The sequence below is a fragment of the Notechis scutatus genome, chromosome 5 (genome assembly GCF_049901735.1).
Source record: "Notechis scutatus isolate UNSWTSFEM ecotype Mainland chromosome 5, rNotScu1.2, whole genome shotgun sequence".
Lineage (NCBI taxonomy): Eukaryota > Metazoa > Chordata > Lepidosauria > Squamata > Elapidae > Notechis > Notechis scutatus.
Genome location: NC_142013.1, coordinates 60,117,638 through 60,141,164, shown reverse-complemented (window position 1 = coordinate 60,141,164; position 23,527 = coordinate 60,117,638). Strand labels below are relative to the sequence as shown.

Below are 23,527 nucleotides of genomic sequence, written 5' to 3'. Positions count from 1 at the left end.
AGAGGGGAATATCATGCCTGCATTAACCATGATTATTAAATCCAATCTAACTTTGATTATTAAATTAAGTCATAACTAGCTTTTCAATGAGTGGAATATTGTCTCCATATCATGATCAAATGAACCAAGAAGAAAGCATCCATTTTGTGGCATCCAGATCCCACTAGAATGGGTGAAGACAAAATATTTGGGCTGTTGATATTTTGGAAGAAGGGGAATGTGTGGGGATGAGTGGGAAAGTGTAGCTATCTGTTTAACCTTTTTAAAGTGAAGAGCAGTGTTTCTCAATTTTAAGAAGTCCGTGTCTGGGTAATTTTGGGAGTTGAAGTCCACATAATCTTACAATTGCTGGAGTTAAATAATAATTATTAGGGTTAGGGTTAAGTCTATGTTATTGCCACTGGAAGATTCATTTTCCCCATTGGTTTGCCATAGGATAAGAACATTCCTGCAATTACAACTCTACACCTCTCGCTCTCATCTGGCTAATCTCATCTAGCAAGCTAGCCCTCGCAAAATGAGCCAGAAACAGAGTTCACTGGAGAGTTTTTTTGGAAAGGGTAAACGAGACAACGATGAGACAGCAGAAGGGTCACAGACTGCCTACAAAAAGAAAGCGGCATTTAAAAGAAAATACCAAGATTCCTACCTGAGTTACGGGTTCATCGCAACAGGTGATTCACAAGCCCCCCACCCACTCTGTGTAATATGCGGTGAAAGACTTGCTAATGAAGGCATGAAACCATCAAAACTGCGCCGCCACCTGGAGACAAAGCACCCAGCATTGAAAGAAAAGCCCTTAGAATATTTTGAAAGAAAAAAACAGGAAAATGAAGGACAGAAACAATTATTCAAGGCCACTACTTCAACAAATGTGTCTGCGCTAAAAGCATCATTCCTGGTCGCGGACCGCATTGCTAAAGCTAAGAAGCCCTTTACTATTGGGGAAGAATTGATTTTGCCTGCTACAAAGGACATTTGCGGTGAACTTTTCGGAGAGGCTGCAGTGAAAAAGGTTGAAAGCATCCCCCTTTCGGCGTCCACCGTAACAAGAAGAATTAATGAAATAGCAGAGGACATCGAGGCACAGTTACTTGAGAGGATTAATGAGTCACCATGGTACGCAATTCAGGTGGATGAATCTACAGATGTTGACAACAAAGCAGTATTGCTCGTTTTTGTGAGATACATTTTTCAGGAGGATGTACATGAGGATTTGCTATGTGCACTGTTTCTGCCAACTAACACCACAGCTGCAGAGTTATTCATGTCCTTGAACGAGTACATATCTGGGAGGCTTAATTGGTCACACTGTGTCGGTGTATGCACGGACGGAGCAGCTGCGATGACTGGGCGGCTTTCAGGTCTGACAACGCGGATCAAGGAGGTTGCCTCTGAATGTGAGTCTACACACTGTGTCATCCATAGGGAAGTGCTGGCAACCCGAAAAATGCCACCTGAGCTTAACAGCGTTTTGCAAGCTGTGGAAAAAATTATTAACCACATAAAAGTACATGCCCTGAATTCACGTCTGTTCGAACAGCTCTGTGAAGAGATGGATGCAGAACATAGACGCCTTCTCTTGTACACAGAAGTGAGATGGCTTTCAAGAGGTAAATCGCTGGCAAGAGTTTTTGAGTTAAGAGAGTCACTGCAGAGATTTTTCTTGGAAAAACAGTCACCACTGGCAGCATACTTCAGTGACTCTGATTGGATCTTGAAACTTGCTTACCTGTGTGACATTTTTAACCTGCTCAATGAACTCAATCTCTCACTTCAGGGGAAAATGACAACCGTTTTCAAGTTGGCAGATAAGGTTGCAGCATTCAAAGGCAAACTGCAGATATGGAGACATAGAGTGAACGCAGGGGTATTTGACATGTTTCACATAGTAGCAGGGATTATGGAAGAAACTGAGTTTGGACCTTCATTCACCCAGTTAATGCATGATCACCTGTTGCAGCTTTCAAAAGAGTTTGAGCATTACTTCCCCATCGCAAAAGACCCCAGGCTGGGGAAGGAATGGATCCGGAACCCATTTGTGAACAAGCCAGGGGAATCAACTTTAACCCTACAAGAAGAGGAACAGCTAGTTGAAGTTGCAAATGATGGTGGCCTTAAATCCATGTTTCAAACAACCTCAAATCTATTTGCATTCTGGAGTAAAGTCAAAGCAGAACATCCTGACATTGCCACAAAAGCACTGAAAGTCCTGCTTCCATTTTCAACCCCTTATCTTTGTGAGGCGGGGTTTTCTGCATTGACAGCAACAAAAACAAGACTACGGAGTAGACTGGATATAAGGAGCACAATTCGAGTGTCACTGTCTCCCATCACCCCCAGATGGGACTGTCTAGTTGCAGGAAAACAAGCCCAGAGCTCCCACTGATTCTACATTTTGGTGAGTTGATATTATAGTGTAATAGTAAGTAAGTAAGTAAGTAAGTAAGTAAGTAAATAAATAAATAAATAAATAAATAAATAAATAAATAAATAAATAAATAAATAAATAAATAAATAAATAAATAAATAAATAAATAAATAAAATTTTTTAAAAAAAATAAATAAAAAAAAACCCCCTAACCGGTCCTTGGAAAAATGTTTCTGCGTGAAACCGGTCCCCGGCACAAAAAAGGTTGGGGACCACTGCTTTATATGACCCACTTCTTAATAATTCAAAAAGTTCCTCTGATTAGCTGCCTCCTGACTATGAATGCCATGATGAGTGTCAGCTTTGAAATTCAGCTGCCACATTAGCCAATGGGTGTGGCTAGTGCTGTCAGAGACTTTACTGGCTGGCACTTAAAAAAAAATTTCATTCATAATAGGTCAGCAGTGAAGCTGTTCTTGCTCTTAGCCAAGTCGCTGATTAGTGTTTCCTGGCTGCCCAACTCTTTTCCTTTGGTTATCATCATGTCATATCACTAAAAAAAGAATTAAGCTTCTTCTGTGTTAGAAAGTTTTCTTGTCTAATCATCCAAAGTATAAAGTATGACATATATCAGTTTACTGATAATTTTTAAAAATTGAGGTTTAGTAATATTTATTAAAGATTAAATGTAGCCTAGGTATATATACTTCTTTGTACTAAAGCTGTGGTGGCGCATTGGTTAGAATGCAGTATTGCAAGCTAACTCTGCTCACATTGCCAGGAGTTCTATTCCTTCAATCCTGACTGGCTCAAGATTGACTCAGCCTTCCATCCTTCCAAGGTTGGTAAAATGAAGACCCAGATTGTTGGAGCAATATGCTGACTCTGTAAACCATTGTGAAGTGGTATATAAGTCTAAGTGCTACTGTTATTGCTACTACTTCCATTGAATTTCATATTTATATAAATAATAGCTGATAACCCGGCATTGCCTGGGTATTTATTTATCCCAATCCTGTATTAGACAGGAATGAATTGTATCTATGATGTCAAATCAAAGTAATTTTATTTACAGGATTTTAAAAGTATAAGTAGAGTATACAAATTATAAAGGAAGCTCTAGATGTAACAGCTCTGTCTCGCCTATAGTGTAGTGAAGTCTCACAGTGTTGTACTGTCTCTGAATGTCTAGATGTAGCAGCTCTATCTCTCTTATCCTGTAGTCGGGACTCACGTTATTGTACTATGTCTGAAGCTCTAGCTGTAGTAGCTCTATTTCTCTTATCCTTTAGTTGGGCCTCATGCTGTTGTACTGTCTCTGAAGTTGTAGATGTAGTAGCTCTCTCTCGCAGCATCACAAGTCTTCTATTTCTCTCCTCAGGAGTTTCTTGTCTATGCTGGTGTTTCATTTTTGTAGCGTTTGATTGCACTTGGCCTGACATTTCCTTGGAGGGCTGAGGGCCCCTAACCAGAGGGAGCCCCCTTGTGGAGTACTGTGAAGCCATGACCTGTGAAACTGTTACCATGGCAACTATACAGTAGAAGCCATTTTAAGGTGCACACACATCCTGAAGGGTGTTAGGGGTTCATTTTTTCCCAGAGGGTAAATCATCTATGTACCACATTTGGTTAAAATTACTTGAGGCATTCCAGAGTTATGCTGGAACATACATACACACACAGCCATTTAAATAGATAGATAGATAGATAGATAGATAGATAGATAGATAGATAGATAGATAGATAGATAGATAGATAGATAGAAAGCTATAATCTTCCATTTGTTGCTTCTTCTGGAAAAAAACATAATTTCAAATGAATACAAATCCTTTTGTGTTTTAAAACCTTTCATATTATTTAATATCCAAACTCAGTATTTTAAAATTATTGTTGTTTAATATCAAATACTTTAGAAAAAAAGCTACTTGCAGGCAAAGTATTCTTCAACTCTAGTCTTTTCTTCATCCCATAAAAGGCTGCTGTTGCTGGTATAAATTGTGTGCATTGGTGAAAAAAAAAAAGGCATCTGCCCCCAGTGACTACAAGATGTGATGTATTTACATATTTGCTAGTTGCCATGAATGTATCGTGCTTTATTAATGCCCTTCTGGACAAGACAACAGTCTGTGAGAATAGCATTTTCTATTAAGTCTCCCATATAATTTTAGAGAGATCTGTATTTAAATTCTGTGACAGAAACAGCTTTAAGAGACATAAGGAGCAATAATTACAGAATCAAGGGAAATGTTTTCTCAGCAGTGCTGAACTTGCCATAGTGCATATTTAGCTTATTTTCATGTTTAACAGTATTTAGAATCATTTTTCAAATTATTATGCTTAGGACCAGTTGGAGCAACTCAGCTGAAAAGTACTGGCAAACCAAATTTGGTAGGCCTGCTAGAAGCAACTCCAATAGTTGCTTCCACCTCAAGACTACCAAAATATATTTATATCAAAATAAAATTCAAATACTGTATTATTAATGCTGAAGATTAAAAGCTGGAAAAATTAACTAATACTAGCCTGGCTTGATCTGTTTCTGAATTAGGAGCATTGTGGGTCATAGATACTTTATACATACCCATAATGCCATTCCCTTTTAGAATAAGCAGTACAAAGCTTACAAAGAAGAATAAACTCCCATGAGATAAAGGGGGGGTGGGAGGGAAATATATCTAACTGCACTATTCACTAAATTTGTCCATACACTACTGTGCTTGCAAATCATCCCGAAATGGGCCCACAAATGACATCTCACCTTTTATTGTGTTTGTTGTCCACTAAGACTTTCACTTAAGCTTTTTTGTAAGATAGAGGAGGAAGAGACAAAGCTACTCTTGCCAATGTGCTAATACAAAGGGCACTGGCAGTCCGTGTGGCCTCAAGCATAGCCAAAGTTCACTTTCTCCTATCCTTGCTTGTGCAATAATATTTATCTTGTTGTCTGTATCCACAAAAGATATCACATTTTATAAAATTCTAACTCGAGTATACACAGCTCTGACCAGCATTTATGGGGAGGTAAAAAACATGAAAATGTCACTCATGACCGTGCATTCCATAGTTGCCATCTTGACTTTTTTTTGTAAATGTCCTTTCCTGGCCTCCACCAAACACCCTGGCTTTAATAACTGTATTGTTGAGTATGGTATGTGAAATATAAGAAAAGAAAGTTATTTACTCTTTCTTCAATTTATATAGCTGGTTTGTTGTGACCCATCAGCTTCCAGCAGAGCTAGCAGCAGAGTCAGATGAAGGGGAGAAGGGAGAGTCTGGGCTGGCTTCAGAGCCTTTGGAAGGCTCTGATGAGGAAGCAGAATCAGAGGCAAATGCAGAGCTAGGGCCTTCTGTCCAACCTCAGGTGGAATGGCATAGTGGTGGGATTCAATTTTTTTTTACTATCAGTTTTGTGGGCATGGTTTGGTGGGCATGGCAGGGGAAGGATACTGTGAAATTTCCAGTCAGAGGTGGTATTTGCCCATTCTCCGAACCAGTCAGTATTTCCGCTACCGGTTCTTCAGAACTGGTCAGAACCTGCTGAATACCACTTCTGGAGTGGCAGCTGTCTTCGGGGCCTAAGCTGAGTGTGAGGAGGAACAGATGGGGCCCATCCTAGATGCACGTATGCATAGAAAGGAGAGGAGAGGAGAGCAATAGAAAACAATAAGTTGGCTCTCGGGGAAAAGAAGTTATAGACTCTAGCCAGCCCCTCCCTGGCTGGGAAAAAAATAGTAGGGGTTTGGGAGTGGCCTGTTGTCACAGATAACCATTCATTTTCTAGCATACATCAATCAAGTTGGATTCCTTTGCCAGAACCAGGTTTGTTGGGACTAATTGCTCTGTATTTGAGGTGCCCACTGAGTCTCCCTGCTGGGAAACAATAGGTAGTGAATTTGCCTCAGCAGGGTGAACGGGGACTGTTTCTGCTTGGCTTAATTATTGAAGGACTTTTTTATCCTGAGTTCTCATATGAACAGAGACTGTTCGTGCCCTGTTTCAGAAGGGGAAAAGATTCTAATTTGTGACTAATTATTTTTGGTTTTGTCTATCCAAAGACTGTTCCTGTCCTGTTTTTAAAAGTTTACCTGTTTACTCATGAGTAAGTGATTTCTCATTGCTTGCGAAGGCTGGGTCAGAACATGCCCATCTCAGAATGGCAATTCTGAATGCCTCACAAAGTGTAAACAATTTGATAACATAATATGAAACACGAATAAGAAAATGGTGATCTGTATCTTGACTTGATGAATAACGATTGCAGGATCTGGTATGGCTACTCTAGAGAAAAGAAGGACTGGGGTAACATGGTAGAAGTATTCCAGTATTTGAGGGGCCACCACAAAGAAGAGGAGGTCAAGTGGTTTTCCAAAGCACCAGAAGGCAAGACAAGAAACAATGGTTGGACACTAATCAAGGAGAGAAACAACTTGGAATTAAGTAGAAACTTGGTAACCATGAGACAGCTGTTGTAATGATGAGGCAGTCGAGTTGTTTGATCATGAACAACTGAATCATGATGATCTTTATTGGAGTCTAGTCTTGCATTTATACACATTTTTAGTTATCCTCCATCACTGGTTAAGTTTGGTTACTGCTTAACTTTCGTTACTGTTTAGCACAGTAATCCATACAATTAATTATCTCTAGTTAAAGTCTAACATATGTTTACTTCCTCTCTCTAATCCTCCTTTAGATTAGTGACTTTGTTTACCTGAGTTGTATTTGCTTGGAAACATTCTTTATCTGAGGTTTGCCATCCGAGATTGGAACATTCCTGCAATTACAACTCTACAGACAGCCACTTGTCTGAAATGGTGTAGGATCTGCTGCTTGAGCAGGGGGTTGGACTAGATAGAAGATCTACAAGATCCCTTGATTGATTAATTGGTTCCTGACATTGGGAACATATTGTATCTATGTTGTACTCAACTGGTTACCAGTTCAGTTCCAAATACAATTTAAAGTGCTGGTGTTAGTGCATAAAGGCCTTCATGGTTTGCCACTTGGGTATTTATGAGATCACCTCTTCCAACTCAATTTCACTTGGCCTGTTAGACAATGGGAGAGGAAATTTGCTGCTTCTTGCTGTCTCATATTTCACAAATGTTAGGGGAACTGAAGCTAGAAGGCGCTGCTTCTCCATAGCAGTGTTGACACAACGCAGAGGGCTCTCACTAAAACCAGACTGGCTCCTTTCCTGGTAGGGTTTAGAAAGTCCTTTAAAAACAATTTTATCAAATACCTTTTCAGTAGCATTACCTGTGCCTCTTATTATTATTTTTTGTCTCCTATTTTGTTTTTGTTTTTGTGATTTGGACTATATGTTGTCTTAATTCTGGGGTGTGTATGTTTCATTGTGATTTTATAACTACTGACCCTAACCCTAACCTTTGAGGTAAAATCTGAATGAATGAATGAGTGAGTGAGTGAGTGACAGAGTAAATTATAAGACAGCTTGTACAGATCTTCCCAGAGCTGCTGTTAGACTAATTAACACACAAACATATGATGGAATTGCCTACAATCTTTATTATTACCCAGGATCATTTTCACATTTGGGGAAACTACTCATGAATCTTTTCAGAAACTAAACAGAAATATCTCTCATTTTTGTGTTATGGAGATATAGAAAGCAGCACAACCCAGAAAATAGGCTGGGTCCATTCTCTGTACAGAAATGCTTTTATGAAGAAATGCTCAAAATACATTCCAAAATGGCTGAAGCTCTTACTTTCTTGCTTGCTGAGAATCAACCCGGATTCTGAGAATAACAAAAGGAGGAATTACTTTTCTATACACACTTCCTGCTGCATTCTCATTCATTTATGAGTGATGTTCAACTTTCACTATCATTTAAATGCATTATGAATTTGACTAGAAGAGCTTCCTTTAGTTTTTAATTTGACATTTAACCTTTTGGGGCTGGAATCGCTCTCATTTGCCAATCAACTGGGGAGCATCATAGCAGGCAGCTGTCTCATTATTCTGGCTACTTTCCTGACATTCTTATGGAGTTGTGGTTTCAAGATTGACAAGTGGAACATTGCACTTTGATACAAAATTAAGTGAGGAAACCAGCTCAGGTTTAATGGGCAAGATTGACAGGCTGTTCAGAAAGGAAGTGGCAGGAACACTCCCCTTATCTGGATGAAGCAGGCACACAGCCTTGTTTGTCAAATTGTGGAAGCTGCCTCACACATTGCGTGCAAACAAGCAATCTCAACAGTAGGATTTAGTTTGCTATTATGTAGGTTTCATAATAATCTCTTACATGCAAGGACTTTTAGTCCAAATGTCTTAGCACTTTTTACTGCACTGCAAACAGGCTGAAATCTTCATCTACTGTATCAGATATCACAGACTAGCAGGTGTTCTTCCCCCTGTTTTGAACCTAAAACCATTTTTTGCATGCCTTCAATAATTATCAGTTCAGAAAATGTACTGGCAATGTGGGAGGTCAATTAATTCATTTTGAATAAGATCCCCCTCCCATATACAATCTCTTTATAATGACTAACAGGATGCTTGCATCTTGCCAGATATGTCAACAAAGTAGGTGATATAAACAAATGGTTTCATTTTCAATTCCTTTGAATTCTAACCCACTAAATACAATGTTCCTATTTCTCTTTGCACTGATAATGGCTTGATAAGGGAAAAAAGAAATGAATAGTCCTCCTCTGGTCTGAAGCCTTTCCTGGACAGATCAGACCTTGTTTTTATTTTTAAGTCATTATCCATCTAAACCGGGCCTTCCTTTTTATACTGTAACTCCCTTAACTACAGTTGCCAAAGATCAACAGCACAACAGCCTGTTAGTCTGAAATGGGAAACTGTACTATAACCTTAAGGTTTACCATAATTTAAAAACCAAAACTGAGGGAAAATCTTGTGGGCACTGATTTATTGTCTCATTCTTAAACATTGGTTAATCATAATCTAGTTCATTCTATGCATGGTGTACAATGATGAAAAATACATACACAGGCATACAGACATGTATATATACAAAATTGTTGACCAGGAAGAAAAGGAAGAGGTATAATAAAAGAAAATACAGTGATACCTAGGTACTTATTGTTAATTGGTTCTGGGAGGCATAATGAGTTCCAAAAATGATGAGTAGCAAACACATGTTTCCCATAAGGAACAATGTAGTGACAAGGCAGCCGACATTGACAAGTCTAGCTTGTGAGTTGAGTACCAAACAAATGATGAATACAGGACAATTCTTTTATGTCACAATGCATTGAGCACCAAATCCAGTACCAAGTTTCAAAGCAATTGAGTACTAAGGTATCATTGTAGCAGTTAACAACATCAATATAGGCAGCCTTGAATTGATGAGCTGTAAACACATGTGGAGCAGTCAGAAACCTTAATCTGTGTTTAATCTATGAAGTCTAATTGCATCTTCTAATGACCTTTAACTCAGCTGCTTTGCAATGAAATTGATTTGTTGCAATTCTTTCATTGAAGGAATGTTGCCATACAGGAGTAAAGAAATGTTTAGTGTGGGAAGACATAAGTAGGAGGGAACAGAATGACCACCCATCTCCAGAGGCTAAACATCAGAGTAAGTTTAGGCAAGGAAACCAGGGACTTAACCTCTGATAGTTTGATTTACAAAGTATATGTATTTATCAATAGCTGGTATGAATATAGAAAGATGATATTTTTCTTTTATTGGGTGAGGAGACAGGGATCACAGTGACAGATAAATGAGTATCTGCTTGTTTGGTAAAAATGATGGTTTTTGCTTGGTGCAATGAGTGCCTGGCTATCAGATATGAAGTTACCCTTGAAATCAAGGTGAATGAACTGAAGATGCTCACAGCCAATAAGGTACCATTTTTTTCCTCCACTTTTTTTGTCCCCCCCAAAGTGGGTGGAAATGTCTGTGCAACTTATGGAGTGAATATTGCGTCACAGACTGGGCCGCGGCACCAAGTGGGGAGTGGGTTGGTGTGATGGTGGCAACAGGCAGCAGTGATGAATGGCCTGTTGCTGCCACCACCTATCGGTGGTTGGATTAGCTTCCTGGAATACCTCTGATCAGGTGGCGGGGATTGCCATCACTGTTCGCCACTGCCACCATTTGCTGATCAGAGGTATTCCGGAGGCTGATCCAACTGCCAATAGGCGGTGGTGAACAATGGCGGCAGCAACAGAATAGACCTGGATTCCAAGAGAAAAAAATCCATTTTGGGGACAGCTTTACCTATGGGAAATTTCTTCTGTATCTTCAAGAGCTTTTGGCTGAAACAAGCAGAGGAATGGAGCCCTGACAAGCCATGTGCTGGAGCTGGGAGGCAGAAGCAGATTTTTTGTTATCTTGTTTTTCTCCACAAAAACTAGGTGCGCCTTGTGGTTTGGAGTGTCTCATGCAGCAAAAAATATGGTGTAGACAAAGTTTTCAGGATGTATTAGCACAAAGCTGGGAGTTCTTGATTGTGAATGATTTGATCATTTGAAACAAAGATAGATGGCTTTTTAATAAGAGTACAGATTTAACAGATTTAACAGATAATCAGAGTTGGAAGGGACCTTGTAGGTCATCTAGTCCAACCCCCCACCCAAGCGGGAGACCCTACACCATTTCTGACAAATGGCAGTCCAATCTCTTCTTGAAAGTCTCAAGTGATGGCGCTCCCACAACTTCCGAGGGCAAGCTGTTCCATTGGTTGATTGTTCTCACTGTCAGAAAGTTCCTCCTTATTTCCAGGTTAAATCTCTCCTTGTTCAGTTTCCATCCATTGTTCCTTGTCTGGCCTACAGGCGCTTTAGAAAATAGCTTGACCCCTTCCTCTCTGTGACAGCCCCTCAAATATTGGAAGACCGCTATCATGTCTCCCCTGGTCCTTCTCTTTACTCGACTAGCCAAGCCCAGTTCCTGCAACCGTTTGTTGTATGGTTTTGGCCTCCAGTCCCCAAATCATCCTGGTGGCTCTTCTCTGTACTTTTTTCCAGAGTCTCAACATCTTTTTTATAATGTGGTGAACAAAACTGGATGCAGTACTCTAGGTGTGGTCTTACTAAGGCTTTATAGAGTGGTATTAGTACTTCCCTTGATCTTGATTGTTTCCCTCAGTTAATACAATTTAGGATTGTATCAGCTTTTTTGGCTGCTGCTGCACACTGCTGGCTCATATTTAGCTGGTTGTCCACTAAGACTCCAAGATCCCTCTCACAGTTATAGCTATTGAGCCTGGTTTCACCCAGTCTATATGTGTACTTTTGGTTTTTCTTGCCTAAGTGTAGGACTTTACTTTTCTCTACATTTAATTTCATTTTGTTAGATAGGGCCCAGTGTTCTAGTCTGTCAAGATCCATCTGGGTGTTAGCTATTCCTGCCAGCTTAATATCATCTGCAAATTTGGTAAGTTCCCCTTCTATTCCCTCATCTAAGTCGTTAATGAAGATATTGAAGAGTACTGGGCCTAAGACGGAACCTTGTGGCACCCCACTGCTTACTTCCCTCCATGTAGACTTAGACCCATTAAGTACAGTTTGCCAGCCAGTTGCGAGTCCATCTAGTGGTGGTGCTATCTATTCCACTTTTTTCTAGCTTACTAAGAAGTAGGTTGTGGTCTACTTTGTCAAATGCCTTGCTGAAATCTAAATTTATTATGTCCACAGTATTTTGCTGGTCTACTAATTTAGTCACTGTGTTGAAGAATGAAATAAGATTGGTTTGGCATGATCTGTTTTTAACAAACCTGTGCTGACTACTAGTTATTACTTTACTTGTTTCTAGATGTTGGCAGATCTGTTTTTTTTATTATCTTTTCCAGTATCTTCCCGGGTATTAATGTTAGGCTGATTTCCTGGGTCTGTTTTTTTTTTTTTCTTTTTTGAAGATGGGAACCACATCAGCTCTTTTCCCCAGTTGCTCCAGGATTTTTGAAAGATATGGTGCAGTGGTTCTGAGATGACCTCTGCCAGCTCCTTTAAAACTCTGGGATGTAATCCATCAGGCCCCGGTGATTTGTTTTCATCAAGATCAGACAGGTGTTCTCTTACTATTTCTTTGCTTATTTTAACTTTTATTTCTGGTCTGTCTTTTACAGTTATGTTTTTGTGGGTTGAGCTATAGTTTATTTTTGCATGAAGATGGATGCAAAGAATGAGTTAAGCAGTTCTGCTTTCTCTCTGTTGCCTGTTACTTCCTTGCCATCTTCTCTCTTTAGTGGACCGACTGTTTCCTTGATTTTTTTCTTGTTATTTATATGTTGGAAGAAACTTTTAAAATTATCTTTGACTTTTGTTGCAAGTCTTCGTTTGTTCTGAGCCTTTGCTATCCTGACTTCGTCTTTGCAGATTCTGGATATCTGCTGATATTCTGCCTTAGTTGTATGTCCTTCTTTCCATTTTTTGTACTTGTCCTTTTTTTCTTTCAATTTGCCAGAGAGATCTTTGTGTAGCCATGCTGGTTTCTTCTTGGATTTCTTGTTTTTTCTTTCTCAGTGGTATTGTGCTTGTCTGGGCTTCTATGATCATACTTTTTAGAGTTTCCCAAGATTCTTGAGTTGTTTTCCCCTTTAGGATTTTCATCCATGGAATCTTTCCCAAGTTCTCTCTGAGTTTATTGAAATCAGCTCTTTTAAAATCCAAGCCTCTGGTGTTATTATGTTCTGTTGCTTGTGTTTGTGTTATGTTGAATTCTGGTATGACATGGTCACTCTCACCCAAGGTTCCTGCAGTTTCAACTCCCTCTAATCACTTCTTCTCTGTTTGTAAGAATTAAGTCCAGTATGGCTGTCCCTCTACCTTTTGGACAACAAAGTTGTCAGCTAGGTTGTTAGGAACTTATTTGATTTCTCACGGTGCAGAATTAGTTTTCCAATTGATATCAGGATAATTGAAGTCTCCCATCACTATTGTTGTGTATTTCCTGCATATGTTTGTTTGTTGGCTGTCAAAAAGGATACCTATATTTTCTGCTTGATTGGGTGGCCTATAATATACACCTATGGCCATGTCATTCTTTTTTTCTTTTATATTGACCCATATGCATTCTAGGAGGTTTTCATTTTTGGTTTCATGCATTTCTGTAGCAATATAATGGTCCTTTACATACACTGCAACTCCACCTCCTCTTTTATGGGGTCTGGGTTTTTTTAATAGTTTGTATCCTTCTACCAGTATGATCAAATGGAAACTTGCCTGTGTGTTGCAAAGAATATGGAGGTCCCATACCATATAGATAAGCTGATAAATATTGCTATAAATGTTAAATGGGCGCATAAAGGAAGAAGCAGGACCAGAGGGTTGCAGAAAAACTCTTTATTTTAAAGCGCAGGAAAAAAGGAACAAGCCGTGGTCAGAGCCAGCTTTTATAGCCGGTGCTGTCCAACATTTCAGCCACTGACAGGGCTTTGTTATTCCCGCTAGTGGCTGGACCAATGAGTGCAGTCTGACATCAGATTCCACTTTACATATAGTGTACCTGAATATTTATGAGACATCAATGAATATTTAACACCCCTTCCCTATTAGCTTAGGCCAACCAATCACCAACTACTTGGCAGACGTAGTCATGCAGGTAGGCAGGGCTTTATTCGGTGCGACTGGGCCTGCGTGATTCAGTTGTTCCTGAGGCAGCAGCCTGAGTGGATGGAGAGTCTGCTGCTTCAGACTCTGCCCTTGGAAACGCCTTGAAGTTTCACGGAGGCATGGCGGACTCTGTTGAGCTGGAGGCCCCAGAAGTACTACACTGGACTTCTCCACCCCCAGCTAAATTTCCCGCTACCCTGCTTGGGTTTAAGTTGACGAATAGTGGCCTTAGAGGTGTTTCTGGTTCCCTGGGTTTAATTGCTGCCGCAGGTGTTTTCTGTTGTTCGGCTTTGTGTGGGGGTTGTGTTTTGTGGCCCCACAGCTGATCTATGTGCTGGTTCCATATTTTCTCCCCTTCCACCTCTAGTATGTATGATCTGGGCCGGGTGCTTTCTATTATTTTTTCCGGGACCCAGTTTGCCCCTCCCGTGTAGTTGTGTGCATACACTTGGTCTCCTGGTGTGAATGTTCTACACTTCCCCATGGGGTGGGGTGGGGTGTCATTAGTGTAGTTGGGGTGGACCCTGGACTTTAATTTTATGCCCATGAGCATTTCTGCTGGGCTTCTGTTTGTTGCTGCGCTTGGTGTTATATGTTGTATGAGCAGCATTTTGTCAAATCTTTCTTGCCAATCTCCGGGGCCCATTTTTTTTTTAGTATCTCTTTGGTCTTTCTACCATTCTCTCAGCTTGCCTGTTCACTGCCAGATGTGCTGGCACCGATAGGGCATGGTGGATCCCCAATTTAGCAAGGAAACTTTCGAATTGATGTGCTGTGAATTGTAGGCCATTATCTGAAACCAGCACATCAGGTAGGCCATGGGAGGTGAATAGTTTCCTTAATGCTTTGATCATTGCCTCAGTTGTTGTGGATTTCATGATGACCACCTTCAACCATTTAGAATAGGCATTGACCACCAGTAGGAAGGTTTGCCCCTGGCAGGGTGCTACAAAATTCACGTGTATGTGAGCCCACGGTGCCAAGGGCTTTTCCCACTAAAGGGGGTGTGCTGTGGGGGGGGGCGGCAGGGTGGGATTCTTGGCAGGGCGGACATGCAGCGACCCAGGTTTCAATGTCCTTGTCTATCCCCAGCCACCAGATGTAGCTTCTTGCTAGTGTCTTCATCCTTACTATCCCTAGGTGCCCTTCATGTAACAATTCCAACCCCCTTTTCCTTAATGGTTGAAGTACAATCACCCTCTCCCCCTACAACAAACAACCCATCAGTGTTGACAGTTCTAATTGTCTGTTTTTAAACTGCGTGAATTCATCCCCTTCAGTTTTGTCCGGTCATCCCCTCCACACCCAGTTCAAAACTTGCGCTAATGTTCTGTCTTTAGCGGTGAGTCTCACGATATCCGCTGCTGTCAGTAGGCTGGGTTCAAGACTTTCAGCAAGGAATATGGAAGTAGCTGGAGCCAGGTCTTCCACTAAATCTGGCAGGGGGCATCTGCAGAGGGCGTGAGCATGTAAAATTTCTTTTCCTGGTTTGTGGAGTAGCTTGTAATTGTAAGCTACCAGGAAGACTGTCCTTCGTAACATCGTCAGTGACAGGATCTTGCGTGTGGGTCTGTTCCCTTAAAGAATGCCCAGCAGTGGCTTGTGATTGGTGATTAGCTCGAAGGGTCTGCCATTTGTGAAGGTGTTTCACTCCAGCTATGGCGGCAAGGGCTTCTTTGTCAATTTGACCATAGTTTATCTCAGCTTTTGACAGAGGCTTCCTTCCCATTGGGCAGCCTGTGGCTCAGCACTGCTCCAATGCCATATGGCAATGCGTCACAGGTTAGCAGCATCAGCAGAGTTTCACTATACTGTATGAGCACAGTGCCAGATGTTAAGATGCCCTTTATTTTGCCGAATGCTGCATCCTCACGGGGGCCCCAAGTCCAAAGGGAGCAGTCTGTGAGTGGCTCTGCTATTGTTGCTTTCTGCAGCAGAAATATATTATAAAAATTAAGTAAGCCCAAGATTGCTTGCAGTTCTGCCTTGTGGGGGCTTCCTTAATGGCTTTCAGATTGCTGCTGATGGGCCAGATGCCTGACCCATGGATTAGGAAACCCAAGAATTCCACTTGCAGTACAGCAATGTGGCATTTGTCCTTTTTCAGTTTAAGCCCTGCCTCCTGAAAACATTCCAACACAGTCCTGACTCTTTGCATTAATTGGGGCTGGTCTTCAGCAGAGATTATCACGTTGTCAAAGTAAGGGACGACTCCAGGAATATTGTGCAATAGCCTTTCCATGATGCTTTGGAATAGACTGGGGGCTACACTGACCCCAAATTGGAGTTGGTTGTATTTAAACGCACCCTGATGTGTCACAATAGTCTGTGCTTCCATGGTTTCCATATCCACAGGTAAGCCTATGCTAGGTCCAATTTAGTAAAAATTTTCCCGTGGCCCAGGGAATGTAAAAGGTGCTGAACCACTGGCACCAGGTATGTGCTTTGCTGCAACACGATGTTCAATGTGCTCTTATAGTTAGCACAGATCCTGACTGACCCATCTGGCTTCATGGGGGTCACTATAGGGGTCTCCCACCTGGCGTGGTTGACTGTTTCGAGGACCCCTTGAGCAACTAGCTGGTCTAGCTGCTCTTCGACCTTGGGCCGCAGAACAAAAGGGACTCTCTGGGACTTCAGTCAGATAGGGGTCTAGCTTATGGGGGTCCCCTTGTACTTGCCCAGTTCACTGCTGAAAACATCACGGATTTCCCTCTCTAGGGCATCCAGGTCACTTCCGCTGCTTGTTCGGGCCATTGCTGTTGCGTGGATGCTGGTGAGGCTGATCTGCAATGATGTAACAGGCTGGGAAGGTCTTGGTCCACAATGGCCCGAGGTAGCCAACCCTTGAAGTCCTCATATTCCACGCTGCAGGTTTTCCTCCCCAGCACTGGTATCCTGCAGCCCTGGTAGTCCTTTAGGATGATTTGTTGTGGCTGGAGCTGGTTCTGGGATGATGCAGGGTTGATCTTTCACAGGGCAGCCCAGGAGATCATGGATACGTAGGACCCAGAATCGACCTCCATCTGGCATAGGGTCCCATCGATCCTCACCTTGGTGAGGATCTTGTTGGTCTTGAAGGCATCAGTGTGCCTGACTCATATATGTACATAACCCATAATGGTATAGTGGGTTTCTTTCTCCTGGGTGCCATCTTGTTTTTTTGAATTTCACACCAGGAAGTTTCTTGCTCTTGTATTGGTTTTGGTGCCTGGTGGGGGAATATGCCCTTCAGCTCTGCTTGTCCGTTGGCTGGCTGGCTCTGAGACTTCCATGATGTGGGCTTTCCTCTCGCATTGCCTGCAGATGGTCTCTTTGAAACAGCAGGTAGACCGGATATAGTTCCTCCCCGCAGCCTCCGCATGACTTGGCTCCCTTGGTGGTCCTGGATTTGCTAAATCTCACCTGGTGCACATCTTCCTCATCATCTTCACTGCTTTTGGGGCTGGACAGACCTTGAGGCGACTTCCTCTCAGCTTGGGTGGTGTGCACATTGTTGTTTCCCTTGATCTGGGCCAAAGGTTTCCGTGGGTCTGGATTCTTCCAAGGCTTCCTTGGAGGAGTCTTCCTCTCTCATGAGCAGCCTCAGTTAAGCAGCCTCAGTTAAGTCTCTGAAGCCTAGGACCAGCCAGTCCCTGATCATGTTTTCTGTGTTCCTGAACTTGCAGTTCTTTAAAAGTCTCCTTAGGTCAGCCACGAATTCATTGACGCTCTTCCCTTCTCGTTGACTCTGGATGTAGAAAGCATGGCGGTTCGCCAGATACAATGGAGTTGGGTCAAAATGTCCCTTCAACATTCTCGAGCTTGTCCATGATGAGGGCTTCTGCCAGTTCATACATCTTCGAGTCACAGTAGGTTAGGAAGAAAGCCTTTTTCTTTGCATCGGATGCTGTCTGCAGTCCATTCACCTTCAGGTTTTGAATCTTCCCATATACATAGACCATTTCTCCTTTGTTGGTTCGAATGGGATGGATAGTGATCAGTGGGCCATTGCGATTTGCTGATCAGGCTGGAACTGTTGGGTCCACTGGTCAGGTGAAGATGGCCATGGTGCCACAAGGTCCTTTGTCTTTATTAGGATCCCACCTTCGTTGCCAGTGTTAAATGGGTAAAAAGGAAGGAACAGGACCAGAGGGTTGTAGAAAAACTCTTTATTTTAATGCGCAGAAAAAAAGCGACAAGCCGTGGCCAGAGCCAGCTTTTATAGCCAGCGCTGTCCAACATTTCAGCCACTGACGGGGCTTCGTTATTCCCGCCAGTGGCTGGACAAGTGAATGGAGTCTGACGTCAGACTCCACTTTACATACAGCATACCTGAATATTTATGAGGCATCATTGAATATTTAACAATAAAAACAGCAGTTGTGGGTCATTTTGGTGTAATGACATTAAGGAAATATAGCTAGCTAATTGAAAATTAAATTGAGGTTGCTACATAGCAGATTGAAGTCCAGGAATGGCAAGGGAACATTCATAGAAATACTTAGAACCATGGTGGTGCAGTGATTAGAATGCAGTTCTACAGGCTACTTCTGCTGACTTCCAACTGCCAACAGTTCCGCAGTTTGATTCTCACAGAATCAAGGTTGATTCAGCCTGCAATTCTTCCAACATTAGTAAAAGGAGGATCCAGATTGTTGGGAGCAATATGCTGACTCTGTAAAAGGCTTAGAGAGGGCTGTAAAGCACTGTGAAATGGAATATAGGTTTCAATGCTATTGCTACTTAGTGGGATATTAATGTGAATGTCTACCTGTATTATCTGTATTAGTTTTATACTTTTGATATGGTCAGATGTCTAAATCAATAAAGTTTCTATTCTATTTTTGTACAAATTTGAATGGAGAGACAAACATTTGAAAAATAACTTAACGCACAATGCCAATCCCTAGAAACCTTTTGAGTCATAACAGGGGAATTGAAGTATTTCATTAAGACAATAGCTATAGTAGATATAATAGATAGCTGGTGGATTTGGAAGGAATAAGTGGGTTATTTATTTATTTATTTATAATATTTATATCATGTCCAAATAAAAAAATCTAGGCAACCTCCAACAAAGTCACACAAAGGATATATTATATAAATTGTTAAAAATAAGTAAATAGTAGGCAAAATCTCATAGATGGTTGATCACTTAAAATGCTCTAGGGACTAATCACTCACTGCAACAACATTTCTCTGACTGATTTACAAATGCCAATAGGATAGGTACTATATAGGGTATGCCAAACTCTAGATGCCACTTCTGTTACTGCTTTGTACCTCATTCTTGGATATAAACATTGTGAAATTATAGGGAAGGACACAACTGAAAAGGACAAAAACACTGGAAGACCAAATTCCTCCAAGAAAAATGATAGATGGCAATATCTAACCAGTGTAAACTACCCCTTGAAATATATAATAACTACCTGATTAAAAAAATAGACAATGAATTGTGACATTGAAATAAATCATACAATCATGCCAGGAACAGGTACCTGTAATAACAGGGAATTTCAGTTATCTTTATATAGATATTCATGATCAAGCCATCACAAAATGACTAATTTTTAGGTGCCACAAATCTACAATAGAATAGCTGGTATTGTACAAACTATGTGCAAAAGAATTAATGGTCATGACTTAAAGCAAGAACAATCAGAGCATTTCAGCTTCTCAGGACACTATTACAGATGTCAAAATGTTTAGCCATTTTGGGGAAAAATACTTTAATTGCACAATTAAGCAAGAGATTGCTGAGCAATATGTCAAAAAGTTTCAGGTTACTTCAGAGGTCTCAGTAATCACAATGCTTTTTTTTTTACACATAACAACTATTAATTGATAGAAGACTGTACTCATATGTCTTACATTTAACCTGCATTTGTTGTATAATCTGCCAGTCTACCCCTTCTTTTCCCTCCACCCCACCTCATCCCAATTTAAATCCCAATTGGTTTAGCACTCCACACCTCTGATGAAACTTATAGTTTTTAATAAAATTAGTTGGTTTGAAAAGGTGCTGTCAGATTTCTCTTGAGTTCTGATGAAAGATGTACCTGCTACAGAATCAATAAGAAATCATGACCATTACACTTAGCATACACAAAGCTTATTTAAAGAGATTGCAACTGCCATGATTTCCAAAGTACAGTGTAAGTAAAGGCCAACCAAGTGCAGGATGACTCTCTGATGTTATCCTGGAAGCTATAATACTTTAAGAAAAAAAAAAAACTTCCTTTAGCAATCTTAAAGCCTGTCATAATGAGGGGGGAAGGGCGGAAGAAGAATAAACATCTCAATCAGAGGTGAGATTCAAATTTCATAACAACTGGTTCTGTGGGCGTGGCCTAATTTGTGGGTGTGGCTTGGTGATCATGTGACTGGGTGGCATGGCTTGGTGGTCATGTGACCGGCCGGGCATGGCTTGGTGGTCACGGGACCGGCAAGGCGTGGCTTGGTGATCACATGACCAGCTGGGCATGGCCAACTCAACATCACTTCTTTGCCCTAATGACTAAGTATAAAAAAAAAGATATACCAAAACGAAAGGTAGTTTATTATGTCATGTCTTTAATGTTTAAATAATAAAAAGGTGCACAAAACTATATTGTTACAACATTTTAAAATATTAATCAAAAACTATTACACAACAAAACTTTACAAAAAGCAATAAAACTTATTTAAAGTACTGCCAAATTGCTTTTTTATTAGCATCCTCAGTTACAATTTTCTTTTGTTTTAACACGAGCATCATCAGCTGTGTGATGATGATGACCATTTCTTTACTATAGGAACAGGGTCCCATTCTTGCAGAGGTAAGCCAATTAAATTGATCGTCAGGAGGTTTGTTATATTGGAAACTATTAGGCGAGTTCTGCTCTCTGAACATATTATGTTCATCTGCGAGAAGCCCCTTTCTGCCTCTGCTGAACTGACTGCAATAGTTCTAATAATATCTCTAGCCTTTTTAATGCTGCAAGGAATTGTATATTTTTCCGAATCTTTTAATACATTTTCTATGAAATCACAAGAATCATTAATATTGATTTCATAATTGAAAATTTCACCAAATGCAACCAATTGTTCTTCAGCTGTTCTCCATGGAACCATCACTTCTTCAATGTTCCAATAATCTGGCTCCAAATAATTTAGAAATTTAAATTTATCAGTGTCTTTAAATTGGGAGCCTGTTTTTAAATGTTCGCAATCCATCAATCTTTTCTTCAAATTAGTTACAATGCTTTCTACAAGTCTTTCATGAGGAAGTCCCACAAATCGATGACTTTGTACAAAATTTATATTTTTAAAGATTTCTGAAGTAATTAATCCATCAACCTTTTTTTCATATGCACCCTTTTCCTTTATAAGCATTTCAAATGATTTAATTGATCTTACCACAAGTTTTTCAGCTTTTATAATATCTATGTTTCTTGCTTGCAATGCATTAGAAAGAAGAGATATTTCAGTTAGGACATCAATCATCAAGGCCAAATCAGTGAGAAAATATGTGCTTTCAAGATGGGAAGCCATACTGGAGTATTTTTTTTATTTGAACAGAAAAATTGATGTAGCACTGGATAAGCACGCCACACAGCTAGGGTTGATCTTAAACTATAGGCAGCCCATCTTGGTCCAAAAACTCTACCAATCTTTATAATTTCAATCTCAAGTTGTTCGGAAATTTTGTTAAGTTCAATTAGGTTCTTATTCCATTGATGGAAAATAGAATATATTTTATCCATAAAGATTTGAAAATGATTTACTTGCTTAATATTCCTAATAGAATAATCTAAAACAAGTTGCAGATGATGGTTTAAGCAGTGCCATATTATAATGTTTGGAAAGTCTTTGGTTATCCTAGTGCTTACCCCAGATTTTCTCCCAAGCATAACATTGGCACCCTCAGAGCAAAATCCAATTAAATGTTTCTCTAGATAGTTCTTATTAAACCCAACTTTGTTCAAACTTTCCATAACTGAACAACATATTGTCTCTGCATCTTGTCTTTCCAATTCTACTAGTTCAAGGAAAATTGTTGGTGAGAAAACTGGATCCTCAACTTTTAAGAACAGTATAAGAACTGGTTTGGAAGATAGTGTTGAGGCTTTGTCAATTATCAAACAGATTTTGTGAGTTTTTTCAATGATTTTGCTAAATAAATGTTTCCTAATGTCTTTTGCAATGAAATCTACTATTGCAACTGCATTTTTACATGAATGCAATCCTTTCCCCAAATCCAAACCATGTTTAATTTGCAATTCAAACAGATCTTCTATATATGAAAATGGTCTGCACGTTTGAGCCAGACTGTACATTCTACATGTACTTTAAAATTATTTTAAATAATTTTAATAATATTTTTAGTATAGGTTTTGTTTTTATTAATCATAAAAACAAAACAGATGCTAAAAACATGAATAAATACATAAATGAAATTTTTTTGTTACACTACTGTTATTGTTACATATTGACACTAACAAACAGAAGTATCAACATGTAACAATAATAGTAAAATAATTTTAATTTATGTATTTATTCTTTTTTAGTATCTGTTTTGTTTTTATGATTAATAAAAACCAAAACAGATACTAATATATATAGAGAGAGAAATAAAATAAGCAAATTACCAAAAATTAGGCAGGCAACTTGGCTAGCCAGCTATGCCGGAGTCCTCCTCAGTTTTCTTGGAGCTTGCTGTGGCAGGAGTTGGCACTCGACCAGGGCTAGTGGTGGTGGCAGCAGGAGAAGGTAGATGACCGACATTTGCCTCCTCACTCACCAATCGGTGGTGGAAGGCCAGGCAGCAACAACAGTGCGGTGGACTGCGGGTGGGAGAAGTTGGCTCCGGCCGAGTAAAGATGGCATCCAGCCAAAGATGGCAGCTGCCAGCTGGGGGAGGCAGGTAGCAAGGGCAACTGGATGGCCCAGGAGTTGGCACTCAACTGGGGCTGGTGGCAGTGGCGGCAGGGGGAGGTATGTGACCAGTGGGGTTTGCTACCTTTGCCTCCTAACTCACCAATCGGTGGTGGAAGGCAAGGCAGCAACAATGGAGGGCCGCAGGTGGGAAAAGATGGTGGTGGGTGAGGCAGGCAGCATTGGTGAGGGCGGCTTGGCAGTCTGGGAGTTGCTGTCAGGACTCAACCGGGCCTGGCAGTAGCAGCAGGTAGGCAACCAGGTTTTGCTTGGAGGCCTCACTTACTGATCTGTGTCTTCAGTAACAGCGGCCAGGAGAGGCAGTCTGGGTGAAGCAGGCAGTCCGGGCAAGGCAGGCAGGTAGGCCTGGGAGGCTGGGCAGGTGAGGCAGTTAGCGGTGGTGACAACTGGGACTTGCCCTCATTCACCCAGATCAGGCAGGGTGGCAGAAAGCAGGCAGCAATGGCCGGCTGGCTGGCTGGTTGGTGCTGCTGCTGCTACTGTTGCTGGAAGTGATGGCAGTGGGCGGGAAAATGTGGGAAGCATAGTGCACATGCGCTATAAATAGTGACTGGGAGGGGGAGGGAGGGGGAGAATGCCATCAGTGATTGTCATGCATGCGCAATAATGACTGGGCCGGGAACAGAGGAGCAGGCAGAGGGGTTGAGGACAGCCAGGGGCCCGTCTTACCAGTTCTCC

General features: G+C 40.9%; 2 pseudogenes; one reads left to right on the top strand and one right to left on the bottom strand.

Moving 5' to 3' along the window:
- The first annotated feature begins 736 nt into the window (after positions 1–736).
- Positions 737–2,389, top strand: LOC148130499 (SCAN domain-containing protein 3 pseudogene; annotated as a pseudogene).
- An 18,242-nt stretch (positions 2,390–20,631) lies between these two features.
- Positions 20,632–21,927, bottom strand: LOC148130498 (E3 SUMO-protein ligase KIAA1586 pseudogene; annotated as a pseudogene).
- Positions 21,928–23,527: the final 1,600 nt, after the last annotated feature.